Source organism: Bos indicus x Bos taurus, chromosome 9 (assembly GCF_003369695.1).
Source record: "Bos indicus x Bos taurus breed Angus x Brahman F1 hybrid chromosome 9, Bos_hybrid_MaternalHap_v2.0, whole genome shotgun sequence".
NCBI classification, from domain to species: domain Eukaryota; kingdom Metazoa; phylum Chordata; class Mammalia; order Artiodactyla; family Bovidae; genus Bos; species Bos indicus x Bos taurus.
This window is the reverse complement of record NC_040084.1, coordinates 13749285-13765108: the sequence shown is the minus strand read 5'-3', so window position 1 is coordinate 13765108 and position 15824 is coordinate 13749285. Positions and strand designations below refer to the sequence as shown.

At 38.4% G+C, this 15824-nt stretch overlaps 1 pseudogene; it reads left to right on the top strand.

Moving 5' to 3' along the window:
* LOC113898878 overlaps positions 1 to 12124 on the top strand; it is a 78060-nt pseudogene extending 65936 nt beyond the window's left edge.
* The last annotated feature ends 3700 nt before the right edge of the window (positions 12125 to 15824 follow it).

Genomic DNA, 15824 nt, shown 5'->3' with positions numbered 1-15824 from the left:
GCTGCAGTCTATGGGGTCGCAAAGAGTCAAACACGACTGAGTGACTGAATTGAACTGATTCTTATAGTTAATGTTTTAATGGTTTATCTTCATCCATCCAAATAAGAGAAGGTAATAAAAGAGAATAAAGTTAAAAAGTTCAGCTTATCTAATCTTTATATCTAAAATGTGTCTCTCATAGGGAGTGTATGATTGAGTTTTGTCTTTTTATCTAGTCTTATAATGTCTTTTCATTGGAATGTTAGTTATTGATATATAATGCAGTTATTGATACAGTTGCATTTAGTTCCCTGGTGGCTCAGAGGTTAAAGCTTCTGCCCGCAATGCAGGAGACCCTGGTTCGATCCCTGGGTCGGGAAGATCCCCTAGAAAAGGAAATGACAACCCACTCCAGTATTCTTGCCTGGAGAATCCCATGGAGGGAAGAGCCTGGTAGGCTCCTCAGGGTCGCAAAGAGTCGACACAACTGAGCAACTTCACTTCACTATGCATTTTATTTGTACTCTGTGTTTTTTATTCTTTGCTCTTATTTTTCTGCCTTCATTTAAATGATTAGACTGTTTTTAGTAATCCATTTTAAATTTTTAATTGGCTAAGAAACTATATCTCTGCATTATTTTTTGTGAATCTGTAGGGATTAAAATATTCATCCTTAAATTGTCATGAGGAGTAACAGGCAAATTTGGCCTTGGAATATGGAATGAAGCAAGGCAAAGACTAATAGAGTTTTGCCAAGAAAATGCACTGGTCATAAAAAACACACTCTTCCAGCAACACAAGAGAAGGCTCTACACAAGGACATCACCAGATGGTCAACACCGAAATCAGATTGATTATATTCTTTGCAGCCAAAGATGGAGAAACTCTATACAGCCAACAAAAACAAGACCAGGAGCTGACTGTGGCTCAGATCATGAACTCCTTATTGCCAAATTCAGACTTAAAGAAAATAGGGAAAACCACTAGACCATTCAGGTATGACCTAAATCAAATCCCTTATGGATTATACAGTGGAAGTGAGAAATAGATTTAAGGGCCTAGATCTGATAGATAGAGCGCCTGATGAACTATGGAATGAGGTTTGTGACATTGTACATGAGACAGGGATCAAGACCATCCCCATGGAAAAGAAATGCAAAAAAGCAAAATGGCTGTCTCAGGAGGCCTTACAAATAGCTGTGAAAAGAAGAGAAGTGAAAAGCAAAGGAGAAAAGGAAAGATATAAGCATCTGAATGCAGAGTTCCAAACAATAGCAAGAAGAGATAAGAAAGCCTTCCTCAGCGATCAATGCAAAGAAATAGAGGAAAACAACAGAATGGGAAAGACTAGAGATCTATTCAAGAAAATTAGAGATACCAAGGGAACATTTCATGCAAAGATGGGCTCGATAAAGGACGGAAATGGTATGGACCTAGCAGAAGCAGAAGATATTAAGAAGAGATGGCAAGAATACACAGAAGAACTGTACAAAAAAAAATCTTCACAACCCAGATAATCACAATGGTGTGATCACTGACCTAGAGCCAGACATCCTGGAATGTGAAGTCAAGTGGGCCTTAGAAAACATCACTACGCCCAGATGAATGGATAAGAAAGCTGTGGTACATATACACAATGGAGTATTACTCAGCCATTAAAAAGAATACATTTGAATCAGTTCTAATGAGGTGGATGAAACTGGAGCCTATTATACAGAGTGAAGTAAGCCAGAAGGAAAAACATCAATACAGTATACTAACGCATATATATGGAATTTAGAAAGATGGTAACAATAACCCGGTGTACGAGACAGCAAAAGAGACACTGATGTATAGAACAGCCTTATGGACTCTGTGCGAGAGGGAGAGGGTGGGAAGATTTGGGAGAATGACATTGAAACATGTAAAATATCATGTAAGAAACAAGTTGCCAGTCCAGGTTCGATGCACGATACTGGATGCTTGGGGCTAGTGCACTGGGACGACCCAGGGGGGTGGTATGGGGAGGGAGGAGGGAGGAGGGTTCAGGATGGGGAACACATGTATACCTGTGGCGGATTCATTTTGATATTTGGCAAAACTAATACAATAATGTAAAGTTTAAAAATAATATTAAATTAAAAAAAATTTTTTTTAATTAAAAAAAAAAAAAAAAGAAAACATCACTACGAACAAAGCTAGTGGAGGTGATGGAATTCCAGTTGAGCTATTCCAAATCCTGAAAGATGATGCTGTGAAAGTGCTTCACTCAATATGCCAGCAAATTTGGAAAACTCAGCAGTGGCCACAGGACTGGAAAAGGTCAGTTTTCATTCCAATCCCAAAGAAAGGCAATGCCAAAGATGCTCAAACTACTGCACAATTGCACTCATCTCACACGCTAGTAAAGTAATGCTCAAAATTCTCCAAGCCAGGCTTCAGCAATATGTGAACCGTGAACTTCCTGATGTTCAAGCTGGTTTTAGAAAAGGCAGAGGAACCAGAGATCAAATTGCCAACATCCGCTGGATCATGGAAAAAGCAAGAGAGTTCCAGAAAAACATCTATTTCTGCTTTATTTACTATGCCAAAGCCTTTGACTGTATAGATCACAACAAACTGTGGAAAATTCTGAAAGAGATGGGAATACCAGACCACCTGATCTGCCTCTTGAGAAATTTGTATGCAGGTCAGGAAGCAACAGTTAGAACTGGACATGGAACAACAGACTGGTTCCAAATAGGAAAAGGAGTATGGCAAGGCTGTATATTGTCACCCTGCTTATTTAATGTATATGCAGAGTACATCATGAGAAACACTGGGCTGGAAGAAGCACAAACTGGAATCAAGACTGATGGGAGAAATATCAATAACCTCAGATATGCAGATGACACCACCCTTATGGCAGAAAGTGAAGAGGAACTCAAAAGCCTCTTGATGAAAGTGAAAGGGCAGAGTGAAAAAGTTGGCTTAAAGCTCAACATTCAGAAAACAAAGATCATGGCATCTGGTCCCATCACTTCATGGGAAATAGATGGGGAAACAGTGGAAACAGTGTCAGACTTTATTTTTGGGGGCTCCAAAATCACTGCAGATGGTGACAGCAGCCATGAAATTAAAAGATGCTTACTCCTTGGAAGAACAGTTATGACCAACCCAGATAGCATATTCAAAAGCAGAGACATTACTTTGCCAACAAAGGTCCGTCTAGTCAAGGCTATGGTTTTTCCTGTGGTCATGTATGGATGTGAGAGTTGGACTGTGAAGAAGGCTGAGCACCGAAGAATTGATGCTTTTGAACTGTGGTGTTGGAGAAGACTCTTGAGAGTCCCTTGGACTGCAAGGAGATCCAACCAGTCCATTCTGAAGGAGATCAGCCCTGGGATTTCTTTGGAAGGAATGATGCTAAAGCTGAAACTCCAGTACTTTAGCCACCTCATGCAAAGAGTTGACTCATTGGAAAAGACTCTGTTGCTGGGCGGGATAGGGGCAGGAGGAGAAGGGGACGACAGAGGATGAGATGGCTGGATGGCATCACTGACTCAATGGACGTGAGTCTGAGTGAACTCCGGGAGTTGGTGATGGACAGGGAGGCCTGGCGTGCTGCGATTCATGGGGCGCAAAGAGTCGGACACGACTGAGCGACTGAACTGAACTAAATTGAACTGAACAGAGGGTTAAAGTCATACTATTTCACATCAAATGTAAAAATAACATACTTCTATTTACACTCTCCCACTCAAACTTTGTGTTATTGTTGTCATTTATGTTACACGTTCATTCATTTTAAACTTCATAATTCTCTGCTATAATTTTTCCCTTAAATAGTTATATGTCTTTTAAAGAAATTAGAAGAAAATAAGTTGCATGTTTTATGTCCCTGGAAATGTTCCAGTGTCTCCTAGTCTATGGAAACTTGAATAGAATTTGTATCTGACTGTTGTGTGAGAATTGTATAAATCTTAATTATGTTGAATTGGTTCATAGTGCTGTTTCAAGTCTACTCTATCCTTCCACTTCTCTTTATATTCATTCTATTAATTTTTGAGAGTTTGATATTGAAACTACAGCTAAAAATCTTAATTCATCTATTTAAATAAGAATTGTAATATATAGTGGAGCTATATGTACACTTCTTCTATATTTTCCAAGTCTCCTGTAAATGTGTTACCATGCTTTCACAATTTAAAATATATATATAACAAAAACTCTGAGAAAAGTCTTATTTGAAAATACAATTAATCCAAAATCTCAAAAAAAAAAATTCTGAATATCAAATATGCGCTTTGTAAATATCAGAGATGAATAAGTTTTGTGTAATGGTTTTCAGTATTTGAAAAATTCTTTGAATGGTCTCATATTCAATAAGATAAATACTGATTAGATATGTAGTGAAGCAGTAACTCAGGACAGAATAAACTGTAAATACAGGTTGTTATCTCCTCTTATTTTTTAAAATATGAATTTTTGTTACAAAGAATACCATATTTCTAAGATTAATGAAACTATTTTTGAATTTCTCTATGATTTTATAATTTATACTGCTGAGATCAAAACCTGATTAGCTTCAATTTTTAAAAATTTAAACAATGAGAAATATCTACAAAATTTAAAAGCAATTAAACTTCTATGTAAACACTTGAGAAAAAAGAAATTAAAAGAAGATTTTTTTTTTTGTTTAGCTGCATGTTTACTCCTTCTTGTGCCATTCCTTTCCTTCTGTAGATTCAAGACTAGATTTTCTAGTCATTTCTCTTCAGACTGAAGACCTTGCTTTAACATTTCCTGTAAGGCAGGACTGATGTGACTAATTCAATTTTATTTTAAGCCTGAAAATTTCTTAATTTTGCCTTCACTTAAAATATATATATATATTTTTCCCACTGGTTATATCACTGGATTGGCAGAACATTTTCTGCTTATTTTCAGCATTTAAATATGCTACTTCATTGTCTGTGGGCATCCATTGTTTCTGATGAGGAACAGTTATGTATATACCACCATCAATGCTGCTGCTGCTAAGTCACGTCAGTTGTGTCCGACTCTGTGCAACTCCATAGACGGCAGCCCACCAGGCTCCCCCGTCCCTGGGATTCTCCAGGCAAGAACACTGGAGTGGGTTGCCATTTCCTTCTCCAATGCATGAAAGTGAAAAGTGAAAGTGAAGTCGCTCAGTCGTACCTGACTCCTAGCAACCCCGTGGACTGCAGCCCACCAGACTCCTCCATCCATGGGATGTTCCAGGCAAGAGTACTGGAGTGGGGTGCCATTGCCTTCTCCCACCACCATCAATAGTTATATCAATTTTTCAAGTGGCTTTCAAGATATTTTCTGTAAATTTGGATCTCAGCAGTTCGACTACAATGTTGCCAAGTGTGGCTTTATTTTTATTTGTCCTCTTGGATTTTGCTAAGAGTCTTGTATGTTAAGTTTATGCTTGTCACCAGTTTGGAAAATTTTTAGACATGATGTCTTCACATCCTTTTTGTGGCCCATTCCCTCACTGTTCTTTTTTCATTCTTGTCCTACAATTACATGCATTTTAGGCTATAAGCACTCCTTATTGGGTTTGTTTACTGTGCTTCACAGATATTGCAGTTTTTATAAATTGAAGTTTGGTGGTAAACCTGAACCTAGCAAGTGTATTGGCACCATCTTTAACAGCATTTGCTCACTTGATGTCTCTGCATTACCTTTTGGTAATTCTCACAATTTTTCAAACCTTTTCATTATTATTATATATGTTATGGTAATCCGTGATCAATGATCTTTGATGTTACCATTGTGTTTGTTTTGGAACACCACAAATTGTACCTACATAAAATGACGAATTTAACTGATAAATGTGTATGTTCTAACTGCTCCAATGACTGGCCTTTTCTCCATCTCTCTCCTTCTCCTTAAACCTCCCCATTCCCCAAAACACCACCATATTGAAATTAGGCCAATTAATAACCCTACAATGGCCTTTAAGTGTTTAAGGGAAAGAAAGAATTCCATCTCTTGCTTTAAATCAAAAGCTAGAAATGATTACGCTTAGTGAGGAAGGCATATTGAAAGGCCAAGATAGGCTGAAAGCTAATATGAGGAAAGGTTTAGTGGTCTGAATAGAAGATCAAATAGACACAGTAACTCCCTTAAGCCAAAGTTGAATCCAGAGCAAGGCCCTAACTCGCTTCAATTCTGCAAAGGCTGAGATAGGTGAGGAAGCTGCAAAAGAAAAGTTTAAAGCTAGCAGAGGTTGGTTCGAGGGGTCTAATGAAACTAGCCATCTCTATAACTAAAAGTGCACCAGGAAAAAGCTGATGTGGAAGCTACAGCATGTGGTCCAGAAGAACTAGTTAAAATAATTCATGAGGTGGCTTTATTAGACAAGAGATTTTCAATGCAAACAAAATGGCCTTCTATTGGAAGAAGGTGCCATCTAGGACTTTCACTGCTAGGAAGCAGAAATCAATGACTGGCTTCAAAGTTTCAAAGAACAGGTTGACTCTCTTGTTAGAAGCTAATGCAGCTGGTGACTTTAAGTTGAAGCCAGTGCTCATTTGACAGTCTGAAAATTCTAAGTCCTTAACAATTCTTCCCTATAAATGGAACAACAAAGCCTGGATGATAGCGCATCTTTTTACAACATGGTTTGCTGAACAACACGTGTATACCTGTGGCGGATTCGTGTTGATATATGGCAAAACCAATACAATATTGTAAAGTTAAAAAATAAAATAAAGTATATCTAAAAAAAAATAAGCTCATTATTGAGCACTAATACTCAGAGAAAGATTCCTTTCAAAACATTACTGCTCATTGACAATGTATCAGGTCATCCAAGGGATCTGATATACAAGAGATATACAATGAATTAACGTTTTCAGGCCTGCTAACCCATCTATTCTGCAATTCATGGATCAAAGAGTAATGTCAACTCTCAAGTCTTATGATTTAAGCAATACATTTTGGGAGCTGGATTATTTCCCTTAGTTTCCCCCCTGTTCTATTGCTTTCTCTCCACATTCTCTAATTTCCAATCTGGTATTAAGCCCATCCAGTTCAAATTTTTCATTTCAAATATTTCATTGTCAGTTTTACAGTTTTTATTTGGTTTTCTTTTATAGTTTCCATTTTTCTGCTGAGATTCCCCATCTGTTCATTTATTATGACATATTTTTGTTCCAACCCATGAAAATATTTACAATAGGTTAAAAAGAAAAACTTTTTCATTAATTCAAACATCTGAGTCATCCTGGGGTTGGTTTCTCTTTGCTGCTTTCTATCTTGTCTATGGGTCATATTTTCCTGTTTCTTTACATTTAAATTCATGCTAATCATTATGAATTATGCATCTTGATAGCCTGTATTCTGTCAGTTTTTTCTTAGTGTTGATTTTTGTTCTAGTAGTCAGTTAACTTTTTTGGACTTGAATTTCAAACTCTGGCTCCTTCAATAAGCAACTGAAATCTCTACTGTTTTCCATTCTGACAGGTCTGGTGCATTCCCTCATGTATGTGCAGTTCAAGGGCTGATCATAGAGTTTGTCGGCAGCTCTGGGGCCTCCACCACAATTATCTCCCTTTCCAGAAAGCTTCCCCTCACTCATTTTCTACCTTGGCGTCATCGAACTCCATTCTTTGACTCCTTGAGCCAATAAGACTGCAACTTTGTGCTTGAATCCCAGCCATTCCATGTCACGCTTAAGGAGAAGGCCCACAGGAAGAAAATTCATAACTGTAAAACTCATCCAGTGCAGTTTCCTTTTTCAAGTGTCTATATTCCTGTTTCTGCCTGCTTTGGATCACTCTCCAGTGCCTTCAACTTGTTGAATTTCTTCACCAAGAATTTATTATTCTTCTCTAAATAATAGCTTGTCTAATATAAACTGCCATTATAAAACTTTATGTTTATAGTTAAGATAAAACAATACCTAACTCCTGACGCAGGCCCCCAGATGGGTTTCTGAGACCCTCCCCTGCAGAAGGCTGCCGGCATGCAGAGCATTCCATTGGAGCCAAAGAGCAGGAGGATTTAGGCTAGACCTCGGACGGTCATAGAGGCCTGGAGTGGGAGGTCAGTGTGCCTCAGTTTCCTCCTCAACAACAACTGAATTTTTATAGTATCTGAAAATTGCAGCGGGGGCAGAGGGGAGGCTTCCCTGGTGGTTCAAACAGTAAAGAATCTGCCTGCAATGCAAAAGACCCAGATTCAATCTCTGCGTCAGGAAGATCCCTTGGGGAAGGGAATGGCTACCCACTCCTCTCCTGTAGAAATTCCATGGACAGAGGAGCCTGGTGGGCTGCAGTCCACAGGATCACAAAGAATTAGACCCGACTGAGCAAATAACACACACAATACCTAATTCCTGTTTATTTGAATAGAAAGCACTTTGGAAAAAGATTAAAAAAAATGTTTAAAATATATGTATTTAACTCCCACAAAGTCAAAGACAAAAAATATATATATATATTATTATGCTATTCCATGTTAAAATTACCCTCTTTAAAAATACACAGAAATTCACTGCAGTAACTTCTACTTTATCTTCACAAGTATATTCTAACTTCCTAGTAGAGCCCTTCTTCCTGCTATACCACAATTGCTAGAGTATAGAAAGTTTATCAGTCATATCACTCTCTAGGTGCTGAAAAATATAGTTGGATTCCTTATTATATATGTCATTACTTTTCAAGTGGGAAAGGGCTTACAGTAGACCTTATTGACAAATTAACCCAATTTGATATTCCATCCATCTCCATCACAGAAGTCGAAAAACTAAATATTCAGTTATAGTTCCCTTTGAAGCTAAAAGTGGGCATGTGACAAGTTTTGACCAATAATAAATAAATGGACTTTTTCTAGGTGACATCTAAGAAAGCATTTGTTTTCCTGATAGAAAGAAAACATGTTATTAGCACAGCTCCTTTTAAAATAGTCACAATGTCAATGCCTTAAACTCACAAGCATGAAAAATGACCATAAGAACAGTTCTACCATTCGGTGCCATTGACCCAAAGTCAGCAGCCTCCTAACTCCAAAAATCCTCAGGAAGTGAAAACTATTCATTTAAAGTGCTAATAGTCAAGTTTTCCTTATCTACAGCCAAAATTACTTTTAATTGCTGTACAAATCCATTTCCAACATAGCTCAATTATGCTAATTTATATCCCCAGTGCCTGTTACAGTACCTGGGACATAGAATTTACTCTTTATTAAATTAATTAATATATGTATATACTTTATAGTAATATTAATATTTAAAGCCAATTAAATTTAAGATATAATTTTGGAAGTCAGTTTTTTTTGCAAATTTGCATTTTTTCAAATACCTTCTAAGAAACTCATTGTTGATGACCATCACATGTTTACATTACTGTATCATCCTTTACAAAGTGTTGACTTTTGGGTTGGTTTGGAGTATTCTTTAAAAATTCTTCCAAAATTTATAAAACACATCTGCAAATGTTAGATTTAAGGTCAGGCATTACTGTATGAATCTTTCTTATGATTTTAATGTCCTTACTTGCATTTCTATCAATTCTTCACCACATTGTGAAAATTAAGCTCATCTCTATTAACCTCACCTTAGATACATTTTTTGGAGAAGGCAATGGCACCCCACTCCAGTACTCTTGCCTGGAACATTCCATGGACAGAGGAGCCTGGTGGGCTGCAGTCCATGGGGTCGCTAAGAGTCGGACACGACTGAGTGACTTCACTTTCACTTTCACTTTCATGCATTGGAGAAGGACATGGCAACCCACTCCAGTGTTCTTGCCTGGAGAATCCCAGGGACAGGGGAGCCTGGTGGGCTGCCGTCTTTGGGGTCGAACATGGTCGGACACAACTGAAGTGACTTAGCAGCAGCAGATACATTTTTTCCAGATTTTCTAAGACTTTTATTATTATATAACATTGTAATAATTGCAAAATTGCCAAAGCAAAACATTGCAATATCTAATACTCTGAGATTTAGATTCTGTGATTTGAATTCTATTTTTAATTAGCTATGAAAACCTGAATTTAAAAATATTATAAAGCATAGATAAATCTAAATCCTTAAACTTTTAGAAAGCATTAACTTCATGGAGAAAAATCTATTTATTTTCATTAATATGTTTCCATGCAGTTTATATTTTTAAAATAAAACTTTTCTATTAATATAATTTCTCATCTGGAATGTAAATATTCTCAAAGTAGACATAAGAGGTTGTTAAACTGACAGTACTATTCAGTAAATTTTTTTGTTAAACCCTCAGCATTTTAAATCATAGGAAGTAGTTATGGATGAACCACGTTTCAGTTGTTTAAAGAACTGTAGGGAACATAATGAAAAGTTTCTCCTAGCACTGTGCTACTCAGAACAAACTGACCTCATCCTCGTGAGGTTTTGTGGTGTGACTGACACCAAGGCTTCTATGTAAGGTATGAAGACAATGCATCAACCCTGCCTGCAGCACGAACATGTGGTTTGTAAATCATGAGAATGGCTTCAAAAGAAAACATGGAGACAGTTGGGTCCAAGGGCTTCATAAAAGCTGAAATGAAGACACCCATGTATCAGAGAGTAGCAAAATAGTTTTAAAAGTAGGTGAACACTTTCCTGGGACAATGGAGGTCCCTATTTTCCTTCCTAGACTCAGAAGTCAGGGAATTCTATGGTTGAAGATGTTTAATAACATGGTTTTTAATCTTCAGCCCATAGTAACAGATAACAGACATATAGATATAATGTGAATAAAGATATACACACACCTGTGGTTAAGAGACCTTAATCAAAGAGAATAAGATTTAGCAAAAAGTATCTAACTTGAACCTGTAGTTATTCAATTTGATGCAAAGGGCAAGTTATTTCTTATTTAATAGTTAAGTATTCTAATGTACGTCCTTCTATCAGATGGAAAACATAGACACTAAGTAGAAAGTATTTCTTACTTCCATAAATTATTTCTTTTACTTATCTTTATTCTGTCTTGAATTGAAACTCATATGTCTGAAATAACATGGTTGAAGGTGGGAAGACCTCAGAAGTCTGAAGTGGAGTGTGGGTTTCTTTGAACAATAATTAATATCTATTCCAAATAATTTGCATGGTTCTATCCCCCAAATTTCTAAGAAATATTTACCCATCAATCACAAGCCACAAAACAAATGCAAAAGCAGAAAAGAAAAAAAAATGATATAAAACCTACCCTGACAATAGAAGACTAGAAAACAGCTATACACTTTAAGTCTAAGACATTTAAAGCTCAAGCAAAGGGAAAGGATTCATTTCAAACAGAATCCAAAAAAAGCATGCATTAAATGTAAACATTTTTATATTCTGCTTCTTTATACAAAGATAAATTAAAAGTTCTGGAGACATTATTCAATGATGATTGTGGTTGAAATTTCTGAATTGAAAGAGTTCTGTTTTCTATCTGTTGGCCAAACTTATAGATATGGCCATTTGATAACTAAGGCCCTCAAATTATAAGATTTTTCACAAATTTTAAAACTGTGTCTTAACAAAAATATCACATAAGAAAACTGAACTTAGGCACAATTCTCCTATTCTTAGACGCTGTTAAACTCTGATAAACATAATAACTAAATTGGCTGGGAACTGAAGACTTGCTGCCTTTAATTTCACTTTAACGCAAGGCAAGGATGTCATTCATTCAGGCATCTTAATTATTACTTCTAGGAGTGAGGGAGGGTGTGCTAGCAGATGATCAAATTGGTGTTCTTTGTGTGTCTGGGTAACATCTCTCTATCACCCATTGCAGAAGCAGTTTTTAGGAAACCTGTAACTGATCAAACCATTTCAGATAGTTGGAGGATAGGCCATGCATTGACAACCATGTATGAACTAGGAAACCCTCCTGATTATTAGGGGACAGGCTTCAATGAAAAAGCATGATAGTCCCATGAGTCATATTGCCCCACAGATTACCTAAAACGATTTCCACTTTTGACTGTATACCACATATGGGTGAAATCAATTAAAGAGATTTGAACAGAAAAAGTTATCAAGTTAAAAACTACAAAGTGAAAATTGAACTATTTGGGAGCTATGATCCAGAGAAACAACTCATTATTGAAAATCACTATCATTGAAAATCACAACTCTGACTTTGAGACCATCAATGAGCAATGTGTGCAGCACTGCAGAACATTTCTGGAGAAGGTTCACTGACCGGGTCCAGTCCTGCGAGGCCCAGGCTTATCCCCACAGGCCCCTTTTCTCGGCTCAGTGTCACAGTTCCCTAGCTCAAGGTCATAGCCCTTTCTTCAGTTGACTCACTGTTTCTTACTTTAAAGAAATAATTATAGATAAAAATCAGTTGTATTTGGAAGAATAATAAATAAGCATTTTTATTGACAGTTTATGGGGTGAAGATGAATCAGAAAGCATGGCCTCCACTGTCCTTTTGGACGATGTGTGGTGTTTGCCCGTCTGCTCAGTGCCAGGCAGCAGCTTGATGAGTAAGTGCATAAGTAAGCGTGTTGCTTGTAATCTGTTCATGCAACAAGCTGGTGATCCTGGACCCACAGCAGCCTTCCCTCCCCTCCATCTTCAGTGGAGTGTAGCTTCTCCTCCCTGGGGCCAGCAGCCCCAAGACAGGACCCCATGTGGAGAGCTACATGAAGACAGCTCTTCTTGACTCTCTCTTCAACCCTGTTCACAGTTGGTGACCCAAAATCCTGGAAGGACTCTGAGTCACAGATCAATCTGAGTGACAGTCGTTCAGAAGCAGAGAGAGTTGAGAGGAACAGCTTCCAGGACTTAGTATCATAAGGATCCCTGGTGGGAGACGCTGAGTCATAAACCCACCTGGGCTTGAAGGATGAGCAGGCAAGTTTCCCACCCAGGGTAGCAAAGGCAGAAACGCTGGGGAGGTCGTGGCAAGAAGACTGGGCAAATGTGTCTGGCTCCCTGTGGAATTGTTCCATGGGATTCTTTTCCTGAAGATTTGAAAGGTTAAGTGAATTGAGAATTTGATAACTATGTTCATAAAAATTAAAGAATTGAGAAAAAATGTTTAACTGAAACTAGAACATAGAAAGTAAAGCACTTCAAAAATTATACCTTAATGTCCTAACCATTCAGTACTTGTTTCATACTTCAAAGTGATATCTCACTCTTTTCTGTTCGTTTATGCTCATAAACTAATTTCTAGCTTGTTTTCTTTCATATATATGTCTTAAATATAGATTCTCGGACAAATTCTAGGATTTTTTAAGTTGGCTTTGTCTTTACAGCTATTTTTCCAGACCAGGGGTCATGTGAATAGAGAGACTCATTCCTGAATCCACTTGTCTTTCAAAATTAGATTCAGTCAGATTCATTCAAAATATGTCTACCTTTAAAAATCTGGAGTTTCTTGGAAGTCTTAAGGTCCCTTTTTTAGTTTAATGTTTCCATTACAAAGTCACACAGGAAATACTAATACAAGCTTATTTGAAATATTCACTACCAAATCAAGCTGTATCTTAAGAAATACGTTGCCAATATAGAGTGATACTCTCTTTAAAGAATACTGATTTAATTGTCCCTTATAAGAATTTATAGCCTTCTCATTTTATTTACTTATGCCTTTTACATTCTGTGACATTCTGCCAGTATTTTAATCTCTTCATAGATTTGGGAATCACGAAATCTCAATAGTGAACTTTTTCAAAAGTAAAGAGTCACTTAGAAGACTTCATTATAACAATGGCAACAAAAAAAACATTCTTACTTTTCATAGAGGACTTTATTCTACTTTTAGGCTGGTGGTTAATAAACATTTGTCCTTAACAAGCATTCTAACTATACCAGAGTATATCCCAGTGAACACATTCTTGAAATTTCAGCTGCCAGTGCTTATTAAAAAACATTTGAGAAAAATATTTTTAGTCTTTAGCAGCAAATATTACCATTGTAGCACTCATGTCATGTCTTAGTCCTTAATACTATTCCTACTTAAATAGTTGATTCCAAGACTGGGGCAGGGATGGTACAGATGATAGTACAGGTGATGTGTGTGATGATAGACAGCAAGAAGCTGTCAAATGTTAGTGGGGTTGGTCATAAGGTTATGAGAGCTAATTTGAAGGGACTCCTACTGGCTAATGCTGTGAACTTGGAACAACGGAAAGAATAATAATTCTATTAAATTATAGATCTCTGGAAAATCCAGAAAAAATCATGCTCAAATAAAGACACCAGAAAAAGCATTTGTCATTCTCTAAGGTGTCTATTTAGTTAATGGTAAAGCGTCTGCCTACAATGTTGGAGACCTGGGTTCAATCCCTGGGTTCGGAAGATCCCCCAGAGAAGGAAATGGCAACCCACTCCAGCACTCTTGCCTGGAAAATCCCGTGGACGGAGGAACCTGGTAGGCTACAGTCCATGGGGTCGCAAAGAGTTGGACACGACTGAACAACTTCACTTCACTTCATAGTTTGAAAATGAGTAATTAAATTGAAAGTTGTTTTTTTCAGTTTCAGATGGCAGAGTAGAAGAACGTGCACTCATCTCATCCTGCGAGAGCACCAAAGTCACAACTAGCTGCTGAACAACCATTGGCAGGAGGATGCTGGAACCTACCCCCCCCCCCAAAAAAAATACTCCATGCCCAAAGACAAAGAAGAAGCCACAGCAAGACTGTAGGAGGGGCACAACCACGATAAAATCAAATCCCATACCCGCCAAGTGGGTGACCCACAGACTGGAGAATGGTAATACCAAAGAAGTTCTTTCACTGTTGTGAAGGTTCTGAACCCCACATCAGGCTTCCCAGCCTGGGGATCTAAAGAAGACACTGGGAGTTCCCACAGAATCTGGCCTTGAAGGCCAGTGGGATTTGATTACAAGATCTGCAGAGGACAAGGGGAAACAGAGACTCCAGTCGTGGAGGGCACAAACAAAATCTTGCATGCACCAAGACTCAGAGGAAAGAGAAGTGACTCACCATGCTGCTGCTGCTACTAAGTCACTTCAGTCGTGTCCAACTCTGTGCGACCCCATAGACGGCAGCCCACCAGGCTCCCCTGTCCCTGGGATTCTCCAGGCAAGAACACTGGAGTGGGTTGCTATTTCCTTCTCCAATGCATGAAAGTGAAAAGTGAAAGTGAAGTCGTTCAGTCATCTCCAACTCTCAGTGACCCCATGGGCTGCAGCCTATCAGGCTCCTCCATCCATGGGATTTTCTGGGCAAGAGTACCACAGTGGGTTGCCATTGCCTTCTCCAGACTCACCAGGAGACTGACCTAAAACTTCCTCCTCGTGTTGGAAGATCTCCTGTGGAGGCATGTGTCACCAGGGACTCACCACAGGGATGGGGACACTGGCAGCAGCAGTCTGGGAAGGTCCCCCTTGATGTAAACCCTCATGGAGATCACCATTAACCTGACCATAGAGCCAGTAGACCTGAGGGTTGGGTCGCCTGAGGCCAAAAAACTACCAGGGAGTACCAGGGACTGATCAACCCCAACAATCAGCAGATAATTAGATTAAAACTTTACTGAGGAAGGCCTTGCCCACCAGAGCAAGATCCAGTTTTTCCCACCACCAGTCCCTTCCATCAGGAAGCTTACACAATACTCTTAGCCCCCTCCATCAGAGGCAGACAGAAGAAGCAAGAAGAACTATAATATCATAGCAACTGAAATAAAAACCACATTACAGACAGTTAACTAGCATGAAAAAGCAGAAAATTATGGCGTAGATAAGGTAGGAGAAGGCAATGGCACCCCACTCCAGTACTATTGCCTGGAAAATCCCATGGATGGAGGAGCCTGGTGGGCTGCAGTCCATGGGGTCGCTAAGAGTCGGACAAGACTCAGCGACTTTGCTTTCACTTTTCACTTTCCTGCACTGGAGAAGGCAATGGCAACCCACTCCAGTATTC